Source organism: Rhinolophus sinicus, linkage group LG10 (assembly GCF_036562045.2).
Source record: "Rhinolophus sinicus isolate RSC01 linkage group LG10, ASM3656204v1, whole genome shotgun sequence".
NCBI classification, from domain to species: Eukaryota; Metazoa; Chordata; class Mammalia; order Chiroptera; family Rhinolophidae; genus Rhinolophus; species Rhinolophus sinicus.
In genome coordinates, this window is record NC_133759.1 from 3,436,399 (window position 1) to 3,455,607 (window position 19,209).

Here is a 19,209-nt window from a genome sequence, read left to right on the forward strand (position 1 = left end):
GCTCTGTGTGCCTTTTCACCAATGGCATAGTGTCCTAAGGACATGGGCGGTCTTAGGACAGAGGAGAAGAGCAAGAGGCTGGTAGGAAATGGTGACACCTGTGAAAGCTCACATTCATACGTGGCAGACACTGTGTTCAACTTCATCCCATGGACCAAAGGATATCCCATGGCCAAACCCAACGTCAAGGAGACAGGAGTTACCCTGGTCCCATCGGAGGCCTGGCAAGTCCCATGGCAAAGGGTGGGGTGGTGCATCCTTTCACCGGAAGGGGGAGAGTAAATTATGTAGCACAATGATGTAAAATGCGGTACTTTGTATTGATGTATAAACATCAGGAGAGAAAAGCTGTCTTTTGTCTGGGATTTACAGCTACAGCTGCTAATGTCTGTGCTGCTCTGTGGAGGAGGCCTGTGAACAGCGGGAGATGTTAAGCCCAACGCTGAGAGGAGGAGGGAAGAGCAGGATGGCAGGTGCACAGAGACAGCCCTCGGCTCAGGTTCTGACACCCTGCTTTCCACAGCTTGTCTGTGGTGCCGTGAGCTACCTGCCCCAGGAGCCCTTCAGGCCAGGTCAGCCGATGGGATAGATAGACCACCTTCTCCTTTATTTTCTATAGTTTTGCCACAGTTAGCTTCTCAAGAATTCTTGTCACTTGTAACGAAGACAATCTTAAGTATTATAATATAATTTATTACATAATACATATCACCACATACTATGTATTTTGTTAGGGTCAGAGCCACTTCATCTTGTTTTCTCATTGTGTGATCTTGAGCAACTGATATAAACTCCATGCCTCAGTCTCCCCATCCGTAAAATGGGAGCAATTATGCTTCATTCACAAATTTAAGTTAGCCCGTTCCTGTTTCAGCCTTTCTCATCTCTGAAAATGGCAGCAGCTCCATTTTTCCAGTTGTTCTGGCCACAATCCCTGGAAATATTTTTGGCTCCTCTCTTTCTCTTCCACACCCTCCACACCCTCCACACTCAGTCCACTGGCAACTCTACTGAGAATCCAGCCACGTCTCACCACTGTGCCAGGCCAGCCCAGGCCGTCCTCTCCTGCCTTCCCTCCTATGGTTTGTTGCTCACACATGGCAGGAGTGAACACTGTGAAACTCGCCTATGACGTCATCCCCCTGCTCGAAGCCCATCTCGCTCCGGAAAACCAAATGCTCACCCTGACCAGACCCTGCAGGACCGGGCTACTCCCTCCCCCCCGACCGCACCCCTACCACGTCCTCCTCACTCTACTCCCACCACAACCACCTTCACACGGTTCCTGAGCAACCACCCGACACACTCCTGCCTCAGAGCCTTTGACCTTCTGGCCCCTCCGCTTAGACTGCTCTTCCCAGAGTCTTTCCCCTCCTTTCCCTCCGGACTGTGCCCTGCTTGCTCTCACCTGAGCACTTGTAACACCGGACATGTTTTATGTGTGTTTGCTCATTTCTGTAAGCTTCAGGGGAGCAGAGATTTTTTTCTGTTAACTGCTTTATCCCCATTTTGTTTTGAACACCATAGGTGCTTAATGCATGTCTACTGTATAAATGAATACACGGATGGGTGCAATTGATCCAGGGATTCACTCAGCGCACACAGTGCCTGTAAAATGCATAGTGAGGCCAGGCGCATAGTGGGGGGTCAAGCTGTGTCTATTACGTCAAGGTATTTGTACACTGAGCCTTACCTCTGCCCATGGTCCTTCAAAGAACAGTCGCTGATCCAGGAAAATTGGGGAGCAAGGCCCCGCCGGAGTCCCTGAAACCACGTGTCACAAACAGCTGTGTCTGTGGTCTGAGCTGTGACAGCAGAGTCCTCGGGAGGGCAATCCAGGAGTGATGCTCTCTGGTCCCCTGTGACGCTCAGCCGCCACCTTCCTTATCAGGACCTCTCCAGCCGCTGCTTTAGACATCAAGTAATGAAAATCTCAGGCAGAGACACCCCTGGAAAAGGATTATGGAATTTTAACAGGATGGCTGAAAATAGACAGAAACCCCCCAATCCACCTTTTAGAGATAACAGGCTGCGGCAGCTGTAGAGTGCAGGTGAGGGGAGGACTGTGGAGCACCCTGGGCACGGTGATCTCCATGGACACCGGCTGACAGCAGGCAATGGGGGTGGCCGAAGGTCATCGCTCAGAATCCATGAGCCTCAGAAAGACTGGCCCGTCCCCCTCGAGCTCCCCCAGCACTGTAATTCCAGTGCTCCTAGTTTGAATGTGTTCTGAGATTTCATTAGAGCAGTGCACAGAAATAGCCAGGGGCGTAGCGGCCACCTCATCAGAGAGGCAATGATCTGTTCCCTCTCACAGAGAGCCTTTCACATGCTCTTTGATGACCACGCAGGGATACTGCTCACACAGAGCTGCTTTATGCGAGCAGCAAGCTCTCTGAAGAGCTGTCGGGGCATTTCCTGGCAGCAGCCCCCGTGGAGGGAACTCCATGCCACATACCTGCAATGCGCTTTCCGCTCTCTCCCCCTCAGTCCTCCCTGGCCTCTTCTGGGGCTCCCTCTGGTGTGTCTGTGTCCTCGCCTCCCACGTCTCCTCTTCCTCTGGCTGCCCTGCCTCTCCTCTCTTGTCACCATTCCCTTGCTCTGTCTCTCTCAGCAGCTAACAGCTACTGGACACTGTGATTACAGCGATGACCGGGACATGTTTCCTGCCCTCGTGGAGCTGACGGTCAACAGCTGATGCGTGTTTTCCAGGGAAAAGAAGAGGGGGCAGGAGCGGTGAAGCACAACATTCCGAGGTGGTGGGGAGTCAGGACGCTTTATGGGGAGGCACCGAAGGATGGGGCTGGACGTGAGGGACAGGGAGGGAGGAGGCTTCAAGTAGGAAGGACTAGTACAGATCAACGCTCCACGGCGGGTCGCGGGCCAGAAACAGACAGAAGTTAATGTACCTCCACGGTAGCCAGCGTCTCTGCGGTGCCTGCTTTACATCCAGCACGTGGCGTAGACGAGCTCATTTAATCCTCTTTGAAGCCCAGGATCAATGACCCCCTTTTACAGACAGAGACATTGAGGCTAAGACACATGGAGTCATCTTATCCAAAGTCCCACAGCTACTTAATAGTAGAATTAGAAATTAAACCCAGGCCCATAACCACTAGTCATTACTACTTCCTGAGGGGAGAGATAGGACACCTGTTTAAATCATGGCAGCGAAAGCCAGAGGGTGAAGGGCCTTGAATGCCAGGAGTCTCAGAATCCCGTGGTAGGTAATAGTTGGCGGTGGAAAGGGCCTTCAAAGGGGGAACGATCATTATTAAGATTTCGCACTTCATCTCTGTCTTGTCCCAGTAAAACGAGATAAGCAAACACCAGTGAACGTCCCTCACCACCGTTCCCGTCTCCCATCCCTTTCATAACCTTCAGGTCACTCACAGGCATTTTTATCACAGCTGCTTCATTTCTTTCTGTTCCATCCCGCCTTCTAAGTGTCTTTATTTCTGATCGCTATTGTTACAAGAGCACTTTAACACAGCTCGTTAAAACAAGATTCTAGAAATCCATACTCAGCTCATGTTGGTCACTGCAGATTTTCGTGGTGGTGCTTTGTTTTCTTCCTAGTGCGTTATTTAGTTAGGAAGAAACTTTCTGGCTGAGAAACTGTGAGCTAATTATCATTTACATATTTCTATGGTAAATGCATTCCCAAATTGCAATTTTACATTTTTTCCAAGGAGCCCCCAGGAATTTCATCTTATTTAAAAATTTGCTTATCTCTTATTCACTAAATAGATTTATCCTGAAGTTGATAATATCATCTCTCTCGAGTGCAAGTTTCATTACCATTTTGTGAGGTTAATAGATGAAGGTCAGATATAAACATGCCAAAGAGCTTCTAACTCTCTCCTACGGCCATCACCCAAAGGTTGCCAGCTGTATTTAAGAATATCCCACTAGAGCTTTGATTAGCGATTTCACCTTTGAGCTCCTCAGTGAGTCCCAAAGGCAGAATGTTAAGCAAAGGACCAGTCTGTCTATTGGGAATTGGGACCCGCTATCTACAGTTTTACATATTCTAGAGATTTCTTTATTTGGGAAGAGGAAAAAAGACATTTGTTTGCTCTTATCAAGAACAGGCGAACATTTCCGTTTAACCTTAAATCGTTTTAAGATAGCATGAGACCTCCCTACAATGAATCTATAAAAGGAGGAGGGAAGGAAATCGAAAGTGAGTAAGTAAACCCACGACTGTGAAGCACTGACCACAAGGGAGATACGTGTGCTGTCCTGTCGTCTTTTCACGGCAGAACTCAAACTTCCCTGGAAAAATCACAGGACTGAGAATAACAATCTGAAAGTCAGTCATATACCCACTAGTCCAGTAGGAAGACCTCTTGCTTTTAAGATTCATGCTGTGCCTTCCAAATGTGGTGAGTTGTCCGCACCTTGGTCCCTGAAGCATATACATGGTTTGCTTCTCTGCTAATTCATGTATATTCATATCTTCCATCCCCACAGCAAGGACACTGTGATGGCTAATTGTACTTGTCACTTGACTGGGCCACAGGATACTCAGATAGCTGGGTGTGTCCGTAAGGTTGTGTCCAGATGAGATTAGCATTCCTGCTGATGGACTGAGTAAAGCAGACGGCCCTCCCCATTTGGGCAGCCATCATCCAATCCATCACAACAATCCTTGTTGTGAATCGATCAACAAGGTGAACTAGCTCTGTCTGACTGCTTGAGCTGTCACACTGATCTCCTGCCCTTGATGCTCCTGGTTCTCAGGCCTTCAGACCTGGACTGGCAAATACACTATTGGCATGTCCACCCATCCCTCTGGCCTTTGAAATACATCACTGCCTCCCTGGGTCTCTACCTTACAAATGGAATATTATGGGACTTCTCAGCCTCCATAACTGCATGAGCCATCACCTTATACTGAATCTATTTCTAGAGATATATATATCCCATTGGTTCTGCTTTTCCCTGGAGAACCCTGACTAACACAGACACTAAATGATGGTGGAATAGTAGGCTAAGTCAGAACTTGCTAACTCAAGTACCTGCAAGAGTTTGGTGTGACACAGGTGAGTGTAAGAAGGCTCCCTCCCGTTTTAATCTCCACACTCTCTCTAGGAACATGAATATGTGAAACATTTCGCCTTAATTTTCTGTAAGAAAAAGACTAGCACAAATATATGATAGCAACTGATATTTTGTTTCTGTAGGGACAGTAGGACTTGATGGGACTGAGTCACACTGCAAAGTGGATATCCCATTAAAAAGGGCCACTTGTTACTGGGTGTTAGCTGACTGGTGCAAAGGCAAAGCAATCCTGCAAACTCTTCCCCCTTTTTTTCCAAGAGAAGCTAGACTTTTGGATTTATAATTCAAATCTGTAATTCAAATTTTGAAGTTGGCCACTAACTCAAATGTTCAAAAAAATTGCATGAGTTTTGGGGGTAAAAAACCAAAAAAACTGTTTGTGGGCCATTTCTGGCTCGTGGATCACCAGTTTGAGAAACCCAGGGTAAATGGGAAGGTGTGATGCTAACTGGGGTAGAAGCTGGGAGAAAACCACTGTAAGGACACAGTAACCTCATCATCTTTGGAATATGAGGGAAGCAGATGCATCCATATGGTTTCCTCAGACAGTGAGAACCTGTCAAATCAGTACCATATTCACTTCAAGGTAGTTAAAAAGATTAGCATAATGATATGTTGGTAATTTGAATTAATTGCATAGTAATCCGTCACAGATTACACTAAGTGAAGGAGAACATAAAAATAAACACTGAGCCGAAACAGATTTTCAGCAGCAGAAAATGACTAGTCCAGAAGATGTGGGATTCACAATTCCTGTTCTCTCACTTTTTTTTACCGCAAACATGAAGGGGACTGACAAAAATATGACCAGAATAGTTATACTTATTGCTCTTATACAAATAAATGATTTCAAACTCAGAAGCACATCAAAGGGTTTCAAAAGCATTATTTGTCTTGTCTGGAAATTATTTTATTGACTTGGAGTGATTTTATACTCCATTAAAAGGTTTTATGTAGTTTGTAACCTCAGGACAGGTGACAATGCCATTTAGTCTGAATTTCTTCATTTGGGAAAGAATGGTGAACTTGATGGCGTCTGAACATTCTTTCAACTCTGTCATTGTATGAGAGTCCATTACAAGAGGTGACAGTTGTCCAAGGATGATTGGTACTGGAAAAGGACCATTTAACATGAATGCAATTAAAATGGGACCAGAAATTCAAAGCACATAGTGCAATGTTTGATTGGAGTGTTATCTTGAAAAAATGAAACCCAAATTACAATATTTTATTCCAAAGCTAACAACATTTAAGTTATAAATGCAACTATGCGTAAAATGTCAGAATGAACACAGCAGGAATCAAGGGTTCATTATTTGGGGGTGAGAATCATTTTTTTCTGACTAGTTTGAACACTAGAGTGACACCTTTATTTCATGTTTGACTTTCTCAGTGTGTGCTAATCAAGAGGGTCACTTCTGTTGAAGTGTGTGAAGGCTGCACCCATTTCCCCAAGAGTGTCTCTTCATCTTTGATATTTAAGTTTTTCTCTTCTGAAACATTTGTCTTGTAATCATGCTTGTCAATTTTCCCTTCATTGCTAACCATCTGACTCCACTCCATCCTTATGTATCAATGGCTTTACCTGCAATTAGAGCAGTTATCTCTCTCTTCCATATGCTTTATGAAATCCTGCATTTCTGGGGTGAGATTTATCCGATTTTCCATTTCACTTTGCAATTGCTTTACATTGGTGAGGAACAGAATTGACAAATAGTCAATGGTACCACCCACCATGGACAGTAGCCTCTGAGTCTGTGGATTAGGGTTCATTTTATGAGGGGTTGATTATTAGTAAATATTTTTGTGCTTCCAAGACTCCCCACCCTCAAATTATTTGAGGATAAAAACCAAACAATGAAATGTTCTTTCATTCCTTTATAAAAGTTCATTTATAGCTTTGCATGATTCCCCTCCATTTTAGTGACACTATTATTTTTCACCAAACACACAATAATCTCATTATAGAAAACTCTGATTTTTCCATCTCCCCAGTGATGGAAATCTTCAATGAACTAAGGATTTCTCTCTGAAGTTTGTATTTTGGAGACAGAGGCAAGAGAATGAACTCATGTAATCAGTCTGAAAATCCAATTTTCAGATATGGACCAAGGTTGGTCAAATTTCAGACCCGATTCCTACATGGTCCTCAGTAATGGAATTGAGGCTCAGAATGCAGGCTTCACACCTGTTCAATTGCATGCCATTATAAGTTACATGCCATTATAGAAAGAATTTTAAAGGTAAAATATAGATTACAAGCAAAAGGGTAAAAGAAGCTAAAAGACAAACGCTGTAGGAAAATCTGCAACGGAATGATCCAAATAGCTGGAATAAAAACTACCACATTCCTTGGATCAGAACCAGTCCATGCGGTTCCTCTTCAAAGCGGAGACAATTAAAAATGGTGAACAAAAGGCCTGCACATCCCGTTATAAGAGGACCCGGCGGAGATACCCTCTGAATTAAAAGTTACGAACACACAATGGGATTTATAGATGATGTCATACAGAATTGTACACCTGAAATCTATGTAACTTTACTAACAAGTGTCACCCCAATAAACTAAAGAAAAAAAAAGTTAGAGTAGAAAATAGTTTGCAATTGAATAATTTGTCAAGAACAAGCAGGAAACTACGACCAAAGGTCAAATCACCCAACAACAAGTGCCAACTACACTGTGACACATGAACTTCATCACCTGGGCACTTGGCCCTCAGGTAAGACAAGCAGCGGCCGCCAAACCCCCTCCGATACTGAGGCCAGGATGGAGCAGGGTGCCCCCACCTGGGCACGACTGACTTCATGGGGTGGACAGTTCTTTCTGCTGGGACTGTCCTGTGCACTGTAGGATGTTTTGTGACATCCCTGGTCTCTACCCAGCACATACCAGTAGCACAACTCGCACCTGAACCCCCAAAATTGTGGCAACCAAAATGTGTCCAGACATTGCCCCAAGTGTCCCTGGGATCCCAAACGTCCCCAAGGAAATCTGCTGGGACTGTGGCTCCTCCTTGAGGGCCGTGTTGGGCCTTTGACAACAGCTTCTATGAGGCTCCTCTGCTGACTTTCAGTGAAGAAAATCTCAAGCTTTGGTCGTTCCAGTACCATGTGTATGTTTTTGCTCATCACTGTGTATCACTTTTAAGGATTTTGATAGGTGTACACCACCTATACTATTATTTACTCAGTAATATTCCTTAAGACTGTTTTTTGCTTTTTTTTTTTTTTTTTTTTTTTTTGCATACCTAGAACATTCTAGATGCTTCTGTGGGAAGTTAATTTACCTCTGTGCATTAGAGCTTGATTGTCTAGGGATCCAGGCTGAGAAAGGATGCCTGTGTTCTGAGACCCGGCCGCCACGGGAGACAACTCTGTGCCCCCCACTCCCCGATGCAGCTTTCCTCTTAACTCTGTTTTCCCTGACAGCACATGGGGAGAGCCCCACACGCAGGCTTGCTGACGGAAGCTCTGTCTACTTCTTATTTCCCTGAGAGGGATCCCCTTCCTTTTTACTTATGTGCTCACTTATTTATTTAGCTATATTTGACATATAAAATTGTATTAGTTTTAGGTATAAATCTTAAAGTTATTTTTAATGGATGTAAATTTATAATGAATGGGAATAAATTTATCTTAACAGGACACATGTATGCTGCTCTCATAAATGGAAGTGCAGCAGTAAATACAAAGTAATTAAAAATATATACTGAAAGCAAAAACAACTGTGAAATTCTAGTTAGATAGTACTAGCTGCAGAAATCTCATCATAGCTGGAGGTCAGCTCTCTCTGGGGGATTAAAACGTGTGAGAGGAGTTAGAGACCTGCTAACTCCAGGCTGAGGTATAACAAAGGTAAGAGGGAAAGTTTCTCACTATGCTATTCAATGCTACTTAATGTAAAAAAACTAACATTATCTTGACTATTTTAAGATTATCTTCAAGCGGCCAGGGGTACAACCCTTTATTCTGGGGAATACTCTTCTAGTTTATCTGTGGACATACCTGGTCTGTGTGGCAACAGTTAGGTGCCATGCAAAGGACATTCTCTTGAGGACAGGGTATTATACACATTCACTGCCAGCATGGACTTCAGGGCCGGGGAGCCCCACTTTGTGACCTAGAAACTGAGACCATCACTGCACCCCCTCACAACGCTGTCACTTCAGGATTACATGAGACAACTGATGTAAAGTAATTGGCATGCTTGACTGACACACGACACTTTTGAAAAACATTGTTAAAAAAGTGCCAATTTTCAAAAAGAAGAAGGCCCATCTTTCTTTGAGTCTCAGGTCAGTTAGCAATTTTCCATTAAAGGGAAACTGCTCTCTCTCTTGATAAAATGGTGTAGGGTTCTGACTTAGCAGCATGTAGAGAACTTCAGGGGACCTCTTCCCCTGACACTTCTGATTTCATTTCTGAGACTGAAGAGGTTTGTGAGGTCCAGCTGGGAAGGCTTGTCTGGTAGGTAGGCAAACACTCCATTGGCTCAGGCTTGCCAAGTCCAGTGACGGTCACAGACCTTGCTTGGGGTCCTACCCTTGGGTTTGCTCAGAGGAATATTGTGATTTCTGCTCGGGCCAAAGGACTAACTCATATGGTGACTTAATCAACGGTTGGTTCAGATTTTTGGCACTCACGTACAAAATCCTGCCTGGAGGACATTGCTAGATGGCACCTATCAAGCCCTGCACAATGACACAACATTTCAAATTACCACTGACCGAAGGTGTAACCATACGCTGGGCATCGTGCCAGACCCTTGTTTACCCTCCTGCTAATTCTATGAAGTTCCTGTCATTCCCAATAGGAGACGGAAAACGTAAGGCTCAGGGAAGCTGTAATATGTGCTCAGGCTTCCATGTGGAGTAAACGGTGGGTTCAAGCCCAAGTCTGACTCCCACCTGCATGTCAGACCTGGCTGTATAAACACACCTCTGTGGAATGAACAGATCTACTGGGCATGTTAAGAGTCTGCATTGGCACAGAACTTTAGACCATTCAAAATCATTTCATGTGTACTTCACAATCCCCCATTTTGCAGAAAAACAACTTTTTAAATCCCAGAGAGGGGCTCTCCTGGAGTTTTGCAGATATTAATCTCAGTCAGGCAATTTGTTTTGGCAATAGGGGACTCATTCTCCTGAAAATATGTGTCCTCTGATCATTTATAATTAGAAGCTGCAGTGCGAGGACTGAAAGAGAATTTTGTTTGTATGACCAAGTGATTTACTGGTTATGAATTTATTCTTGAGCTGAGATGGATCCGGATTTTATACCTCAGCATCCCGTGAAAGCCAAATAAAAATATTTAGAACAGAGAAGCAAAGGGTATTGGATGCCTCCTAAGTACACAAATTTCACCAGACCTACTGACCTACTGTGATTTCAATCTGGTCCTTTAGTGTCTCCAACCACTGGGCTTGTGGGCTAGTATGTATTTCCATGGTTATTTTAAAACTGCAGAAAGTAACATGCTCCAAAATTCTGATTCAAATGATTCAGGCCTGCTGCGAAGATTACACAGATCTTTAAAATCTATAACCCAGCCTGATGTTTTTATTTTCTTCCGGAGTGCCTGATTTCTTTCTTTCCTCACCAATTATTTTAGTGCAGGAGACACTTAGCAACTTGGAGGTGACTTTGCATTCAAGTTTAACTTTCTATTCTCCAAACCCAGAGGGAGGGCCATCTGATACTCCAAGTCATATCTAAAACAAATTATGAAAGAATGGAAGGGAAAGGTTTGCCTCTCAGAGTCATAGGGATGTTTAGTGACCAGGAGGGAGAGATGCTGGAAAACTCACCCGAGTGAGTCAGCCTCCCGAAGCGTTTGGTGGATTCAGTCTGTGCTTTGAGACCAGTTTTCAGTCCAGTCATTTCTTGCTGCTTTTGACCCCGGTAATTAGCTATTGGAAGCCAAAAGGAACTATTTTCCATCACTCGAAAGTACTGCTCGGTATTTCTCTTGTTGTTTGGAGGCAGACATTTGGTGTCTGAGACAGTCCATGGGTCTCAGTGCCCTGAGAAAGCCACGCGGCTGGTGGCTGCAGGTTTGCACCTCTGCTCAGTAACTCTTCTAGTTCAAGGTGTCGTGACGGCCAGTCGTGTGTACAGCCCCTCCTTATGTTTGCTGTATCTCTGTACCTCCTATACTATTATCCTCCCCATTTGGACCTTAGCTTCATCCTAAACAGTGTGTGCATTCGAATTGGATGCACTGGGATAGTTCTGTTACTTGGTCCTCATGGATATATTTACGTCATTGACAACTGTCCTGGATATCTCAGTACTCAGCCTATCATGGTGTGTTTATTACTCATGGAAACAAACGCTGCCCCTGTGGCCATGTGACCGGGGCTGGAGAGTGGGGGAAGCAACTTCTTTCTATTTAGTGCTAACAATATCAGCAAATGGTCAAGAGAGAACACCAATCTCCATCTGTCTGCCTTGAACTCGTCTCATTCCACCCCTCCAGGGTTTGAGAAAGGCTGTCTTCCAGTCCCCCGGAGGAAGGGAGGGCTGAGTTATTTCCTTGACAGGACATAAGTGGCCAAAGAGTACGGCGCCTTGAGATGGCAATGACTAGATGTCCGCTAACCAGACGGGGATCTGCAGATGGTGAAGGTCAGGGAACAGAGGCCTGAAACCTGGCAGCGTGGGGCCGGCCAGCACGGCAGGACCAGGTTGTACATGACAGTCGGGAGAGCAGCTCCACCGGGGCCCTGGGTCCTGCACAGGGCTCGCCATTCATGCAGCCTCAGCCGGCTCATTCCAGGGCTGAGCACAGCACTTCTGTCCCCCCCAGTTTCTGCAGACAGCCCCACATTCCCGACCATAATCACGGCTCAGCTTCCTTTTAGCTGTCGCTTCTTCCTCCTACTGAGTGATAAAGCCCGGTCACGTCCCCTGCCAGGGTGCTTCCTCACACTGGTCTCCTCTGCTCTCTGTGCTGGGTCTCCCAACAAAGCAGCAGCAAGTGGACAGTCTGGAAGGGGGGTGCTGCCTCATCACACTCAGGACGTGGAAGCGTCTCCTGGAATGGACTAACTGAGTTCTCCTCACCCAGTATTTGGGAATGACAACCTCTCGTGGCAAGTCCCACGTGCATCCTCTCTGCTCATCTGTTACATCTCAGCACATCTTCTTCTCCTAGAAACCACCTCCTGAGAAACAGACGCCCTGGAGGTACTTTCTCTGGACAAATTCTGTTGCTCGCAGCAGCAGCAGTCATGGAGAGAGGTAATAAGTTGGCTCATGTACATAAAAAGGTCAGTGTTAGAAAATGTCTTTCCCCCTGTGTCTCATCTACACCTTAGCATAACGGTCGGTACTGGCAGTGAGTTCTCTGTGACACCAATACTGGAATAAATGGGCAGAGGCTGAAATCATTACGAGAAAAGGCAAACATTACTCTGAGACTGGCACTGACTTTTTCTTCCTGTCTATTTCTTGTTTGTTTAATAAAGCATCTAGAGCAAGAAATTAAAAAATAATGATATGATAATATCGGTTTACTTCTGGTGGATTAACCGTGGCCATAAATCTAAATTTAATTTTACATTTAATAAAACCCTCCACGTTGCCTGCATTCGAGTCCAGGGCACTGATTTTCTTGCTCCCAATTGCTTTCCCTGCACGTTAAGGCAAAGACTGTCGCTGATCTTCTGCTTTGGTGCCTCCCAGACACGCCCGACTTAGAACCTGCCTCAAAATCCATCCGGTTGATAAGCCTTGTTATCCTTGTTATATGATTTATGTTGATTCCACCTTTCTTTTCATTATTCTTAATTATCTTTGCTGCCTTGCAATTTATCACTTAGGTCACCTAAACCGTCATTATTTCACTTAGCTCTGCTCGCACATCTTTGAGAGAGGGCACTTTAGCTTCAGAAAACCTCAACAGCTTGATTTTTACGCTTGCCTCTGAGTTTAATGGTGCTTTAAAGCAACAACAACGGATATGCTAAAAGCTTCTCTGGAAGTGTGAAAAGGAGAGGGCTGGGATAGAAACGCGGGTGGTGCAGGGCGTGGAAGGCAGAGCTTTCAACACAGTTTCTAGCAACAGTTTTGAAATAATGGCAGCAAATGTACACAGTTCATGTGGTGCACCGATGGCTTTTTACAGCCTCCAAACTTGGGAGGCCAAATACCCAGTCAGACTGAACACAAACTCCTTTTCTGTCTGTAGTCATGGGCTGCTGAAGACTCCGTTTCATATGAGTCACATAAAATATAAATTTCTCTATTAGAGAGTTACGATGAATCATATAAATTTCCATTTCCATAGGTCAGAGTGGTTCAGTGTTGGCAATTTCAAAGGGTTCAAACAGAAACATGGGGAAACGTAAGACTTTTCTGCCAGCCCAGTAAATCTTGCCATTATTCCAGAAATCCCAAGGATGGAGCCATGTCACTAAATTCAGTAAGTCAAAAATGCCATTAGCTGCAGGAGGGGCTGGGCACATGGACCCACTTCTAACGGCAGGGGCACACAGGTAGGAAAGTGTGTAGAGATGTAATCCAGCTCCAGGGTGCCTTTTGGACCACATGGGAGTTTTACATGTTCCTCCCATATCTTATCCATCAATCTGCAGCTTCTCTTCATTCAAGGAGGCCTCACTAAAGCCTAAGTACACCCACTTCTTCCACGATGTGACGATTCCCTAGGTCTAATCCTTTCCCCCAAAAGAATACGGCAATACATTTTTGAATTTTAAATAGTGTAATTTTTTTTGCAAAATATTTAAACAATTTAGCCCAAGTTAAATTCCCTTCATTATCCTGGGTGCCCATGAAATAACCAGACCTTCCAGATTCTTTTATGCATGGCATGAACGCATATGTCTTAAATAAAAACATAGAGCATACCGCACTTGCTACTCTACATCCTGTTTTGATCACATAACAGTAGATTGTAGACACTTTCCCTGTCACCACATACAGATCTGCCACAATCATTATAAGCCCTGGAGGTATTCCACCCCATCACCATGCCATCATTGAAAAAAATCAATCCCCTATACGTTTGGGTTCATTCTAATTATTTTTGTCATATGAACAAGTGTGTAATAAACATACTTGTACACACACCTTTGTATAATTATAATCTTACAAAGGTGTGTGCACAAGAATCAATTAGTAGTGGAGTATTATAAGAAATGCGCATGTCACGTGTTGACACGTGTGCTCAGGGGGCATTCCGAGGTCTGCTCCTCTGCAGAGTACGTGAGAATTCATTTCCTGGGCCCCAATCAGCCCTGAGCACCATGACACCCTTTGCTCTTCTTTAGTTTGACCGCCAGCCAGTGACAGTACTGTTTCACTTCAATTGCTTTACTCCTTAGGATGGTAAAGAACTTCTCACACATACACTGACATTTTGATTTCTTCTTTTGTGACTTTTTTCCTCCCATGTGTCAGGACTCTTTTGTAATTGCTAGTTACCTATCTCAAACCAGGTTAAAACCAACCAACCAAACAACCAACCAACCAACCAACCAACCAACCACGCAAGACAGGATGTGTTGGCTCACCAGCCTGAGGTACACTGAAGTGGCTCAGATCCTGGGAGAATTGAGGGTCCGAGTCCCATGTGCTGGGTGAGCAGGTCAGGGCTGCCAGGACTCACAGCTTGGTTCTGCTGGTCTCCGCTTGGATCCAGGCCACAGTCAGGCTCTCTACAAGGCAACCAAAATGGCTACTGGCTCCCCAGATTCACTTCTTCCTGGTTTAGCAACTCGTTGGTAAGACGACGCCTGTTTTCCACTTTCTGGTTTTCAGTCCCAGAGCAGTGGGCTAGTGGGTTCTGCCTGGGACATTATCTGTATCCAGGAAGACGGGGCACTATCACTGGCTGTGCTTGGCTCAGCTGCCCATCCTCATGTCAAGGGGGTGGGTTCTGTCACCACAGAGGCGGCTGGCGGATGTGTGCACTGGGCAGTCCCACGTAAGTCACCAGTGCTGACCGCGTGTCCTGGCCTGTCCATCTATTCACTCCCCTGAATTCCTATGGTAACCACAGAGCACACTACATGGTCACAGCAGCACCCACCCACGGTGCCTGTGTGTTTGTGAGTCTCACCTGTTCCTACAGTGAGCTGAGGGGCTGCTCAGAGCAGGCCTGGAGTTCTGGCTGCACAGGTCTCCTGCCACCATCTTTCCTCCTCCATGGGCCTGGGACGAGGGAGAGATTACATTCAAACACACTGGTCCCTTGACATTTAAGTCTCTTTTCCCAGAGACCTAGTTCCAGTCCTTTGGACTTGCTATCTTCTATTTCTTTGTATCTTTCCCAGGACTCACCAAAGATCATCTTCTCCCAGACCCCCAAATCTGCCCAGAGTGCCCATTCACTGTCTCCAAGAAGCCCCTTCCACCCAACCCTCACATTGCCAGGACTCCAATGACTACACTGATCTCCGTTAAGGGCACGGGGACTTAGGTGTCCCCCGCCTTGTGTGGCATAAAACCAGGTCTCAGTAAACATGGGTCAAATAAATAATGAATTTGTAAGTTAAGGGAGTCAGACCAGATGGTTTCTGAGTTTCTTTCTGAGCCGAGTATTCTACTGGATAGTAATGAATCCTTCATGTCTTCGTCTAGCCCAAACGTCCATGTAGAAAGAGTCGGCTCTGGGTGGCAACACTGCCAGTCTTGGCCCTTTTAGTCTGACTGTGCTACGCTGCCGTGGCTTCCCCTCTGAAGAGCACATGACCTACAGAAAGGCCTGCAGTGTAGAATCAGACAGCCCCGGGCATGAATCCTGTTTCTGCTCTCAGTGATGTGAACTTGAGCAATTTACTTAACCTCTTCAGCATCTTTAGAATCAGAATCATGAGTCAAAATAAAAAGACTAAAGGACAAAAACAAGAATGACCGTGCTTGCCATCCAGGAGTGTTACACAGGACTCAGAAAGATAATGAATGTAGGAGACGCAGCCCAGCTCTGTAACATGGTAGGTGCTCAACATGTTACGGATGGAATGAGGGGAGCACGTACATCCCACTGTGTCGTCACGTTAATGAAAGACATGCCGACCAGACATGCTGGCCTAGGTCCCAGAATATCTACAGGAGGTCACCGGAACTAACAGAATCAGACTCATGTTAATGAAGTGAGACCGTATTACACCCACCTTCCATTGAAAGCTTCTTAGAGCCCCCAATCCTTACTGCCGCCCTCTGTAAGGAGATAAGGTAGAAATCCATTTGCTCTTGTCTGATGGGGGAGTATGAGCCCGGAAATTCACATATTCATTGTTTTAGCACCTTATGATACGGAGTTCTTAATTGGTCTGCATCAGTTTATCTGTCGCTGCAGTATTTTCCTGGGAGTCACTTGGAGGAAGATCCCAGCTAGGTCTGCTATGCAGCTCTCAATGGAAATGGCTTGCATACAGGGCTCCAATACTGTGCAGACTTCCAGGGGACAGAAAGAGAATTCACATCAGAGAGCAGAACGGGAAATGTAAGTGTAGCCTATGAGATACAAGTTAAATTAACGTCTCCCCCATAAGACCTGATTTAGGTTTGGGGGCTTCTAAAACATATACCAAACACTATTAAAAAGAGTCAGAAGAACGTGGGGTGACAAACGCCCAGATTTGGGAAACAGCTGAGCCTTTATTTATCCTTCAGCAACTCATCTCTTTGGGATCAACAGTTCTCCTTTGACTGTAATAATATTTACATTTTAAAAGGAAAAATATAGCACACAGAGGGAAAATCTGACTTACTAGGTTATATTTTCTATTGGACTTTGCCTTGAATGGGTTAAGAGGATTTGTATAAAAGATGGGCTTGTGTTGTAAGCTGGCAGGGTGCTGAGGCATGGACGACACGTGACCCGGAGTCAAGAGACACGCCTCAGTCATCAGGCAGCTGTGCAACCTAGAGCAAGCCACTTGACGTCTCTGGGCTGCAAGTTCGTCCTGACATCATCACATCAGTAGTGTTTCAGTGACACTGGCATTGTGGAACCACCAGCAGGATGCAGACACCCACTCCTACCACACACAGACACGCACGTTGCCACCAGAGCAGCTTGTTAGGGATTTTACAGAAACAAGGGTGTGCCATGTAATGACCACAAGAATGTGCTTTAGAATCAAACTGACAGAGTTTGAATGTCCATTCCACCACTGGCCAACTGTGTGACGTTATATAAGCCTCCATTTTCACACCTGCATAATTGTTATTATTAACAATTGATTCTTTATTATCTTTCATTATTAACAGTACTCACATATAATAACTATTTATAGGGGTGTCTGGAGGGTTAAAAGAAGTACTGTTGCTTGCCACAGGGTCTGGCACACAGTGTCTACTTAAAATATGATCATATTTGGGGAAAGGCATCGGAGACCTAAAAATGATTTTAGAAAACAACAGTCTAAATGATGTTTAAAATTCCTTCCAGTTCTAAATTCTCTTTTATAAAAAGTGGCTCTTGTGAGAGAGCAGAGAGCAGCAATCGGCGGGGTTTCTCACATTCCTGACTTCAAAGGCACTTGTCTTATATGGAGAATATATACGCATATCCAAGCTTATTGAGTTAACTTACCCCTACGTGTCCTTGTGCCTCTCTGCAGCCAATCTTCTCCCCCCTCCCAGCCCCTGACCATCACTGGTGTCTATCTTCTGTCCCTCTAGTGTGTCTTTTCTAGAAAGTAGTCTAAATGTAGTCACACAGTGTACAGACTTTGCTAGACACTGCCAGAGTTTATTTCCCAACCCAAACAACTTTTGTACTCATTTTGCACTCATGAGAAATTTAGGAGACTTCCAAGTAGTTCACGTATGGGTTTTCAGTGGCCGTTACAGCAAATTACCACCAACTTCGTACCTTTAACCAACAGATTCATAACCTTACAGCGTGGAGGTCAGAACAGACCTCACTGGGCTAAAGCCAAGGTGTGGCCGGCTGCACTCCTTTCTGGGGGCTCGAGGGGAGAACGTTGTCTTGCCTTTGCCAGCTCCTACTGGCCGCTCACATTCCCTGGCCTGAGTCCCCCTTCCATCTTCAGAGCCAGCAGTGGCTGGTGAGTCTTTGTCACGGGGCATCTGACAATGACTCTTCCGCCTTCCTCTTTCGTATTTAAAGAACACTGTGACTACACTGGATACGTGGCGAATCCAGGATAATCTCCTTATTTTAAAGCCAGCTGATCAGCAAATTTATTTCTATTTGCAACCTGAGGGCCACTTGCTGTGTTACAGAACATATTCATAGGTATGGAGGACTAGGCCACTAGGCTGTGGGCATCTCTGAAGGTGGGCGTTACTCTGCCTGCGACAGCCTGGAACCTCACAAGCATGTATCATACTGTCAATGAAAAAAAATGGAGTCGTCCTAATGGTTGTATAGTTGTAGCTAATTATGGTTTTCAATGACATTTCCCTAGTAACGTCGAGCATCTTTTCATGTATTTCTTTGCCATCATGTCTTCTGTGGTGAAATGTTTGTTCAAGTCTTTTGTCCACTTAACAAGCTGGGTTGTTTGTTTTCTTATAATAGAGTTTGAGAATTCTTCATATATGCTTGACTGTAGTGTTTTATCAGATACGCATTTGGCAAACATTTTCCTCTAGTTTATACCTTATCTTTTCATTTTCTTTAACAATATTTTTGAAAAGATTTTCACTTTAATGATGTCCAATTTATCCCTCTTTTTATTTTATGATTTATGTTTTTTTGTGTCCTAGAAAATCTTTGCCTAAACCAGGGTCACAAAGATTTTCTTCTATGTTTTCTCCTAAAAATTTTATACTTTTAGGTTTTTCATTTGGATATGATCCATTTCATATTAAATTTTTATAGGTATAAAGTGTGGGTTCAGGTTTAATTTTTTTTTTTTTTTGAACATGGATGTCCAGTTGTTTCAGCACCATTTCTTGAATAGAATAAATTTAATTTTTACTTTCAGATATTTATTTTATTAAAAAGAAAAATATTGAAGGAAAACATTCAGCTCTTTTGATTCTTCATGATTTCAGGACTTCTCAGCTGTTTTTGCCTTTTATTATCTATGTGCTAACGATAACACACTCTTGAAATTGAGACGTTCATGCATCACACACCAGGTTAGATATCTACCATGGTGGTCCATACACATGCCTAGACTTATGATGAATAAT

At 44.6% G+C, this 19,209-nt stretch overlaps 1 long non-coding RNA gene across 1 annotated transcript; it reads right to left on the bottom strand.

Moving 5' to 3' along the window:
- Nucleotides 1-14,646: 14,646 nt before the first annotated feature.
- Nucleotides 14,647-16,443, bottom strand: LOC141567102 (uncharacterized). Its single transcript, XR_012489499.1, has 3 exons — nucleotides 16,209-16,443; nucleotides 15,155-15,246; nucleotides 14,647-14,750 (listed from the first exon to the last, which is right to left on the bottom strand). It is a non-coding gene; the product is annotated as an uncharacterized LOC141567102 (long non-coding RNA).
- Between the last annotated feature and the right edge of the window lie 2,766 nt (nucleotides 16,444-19,209).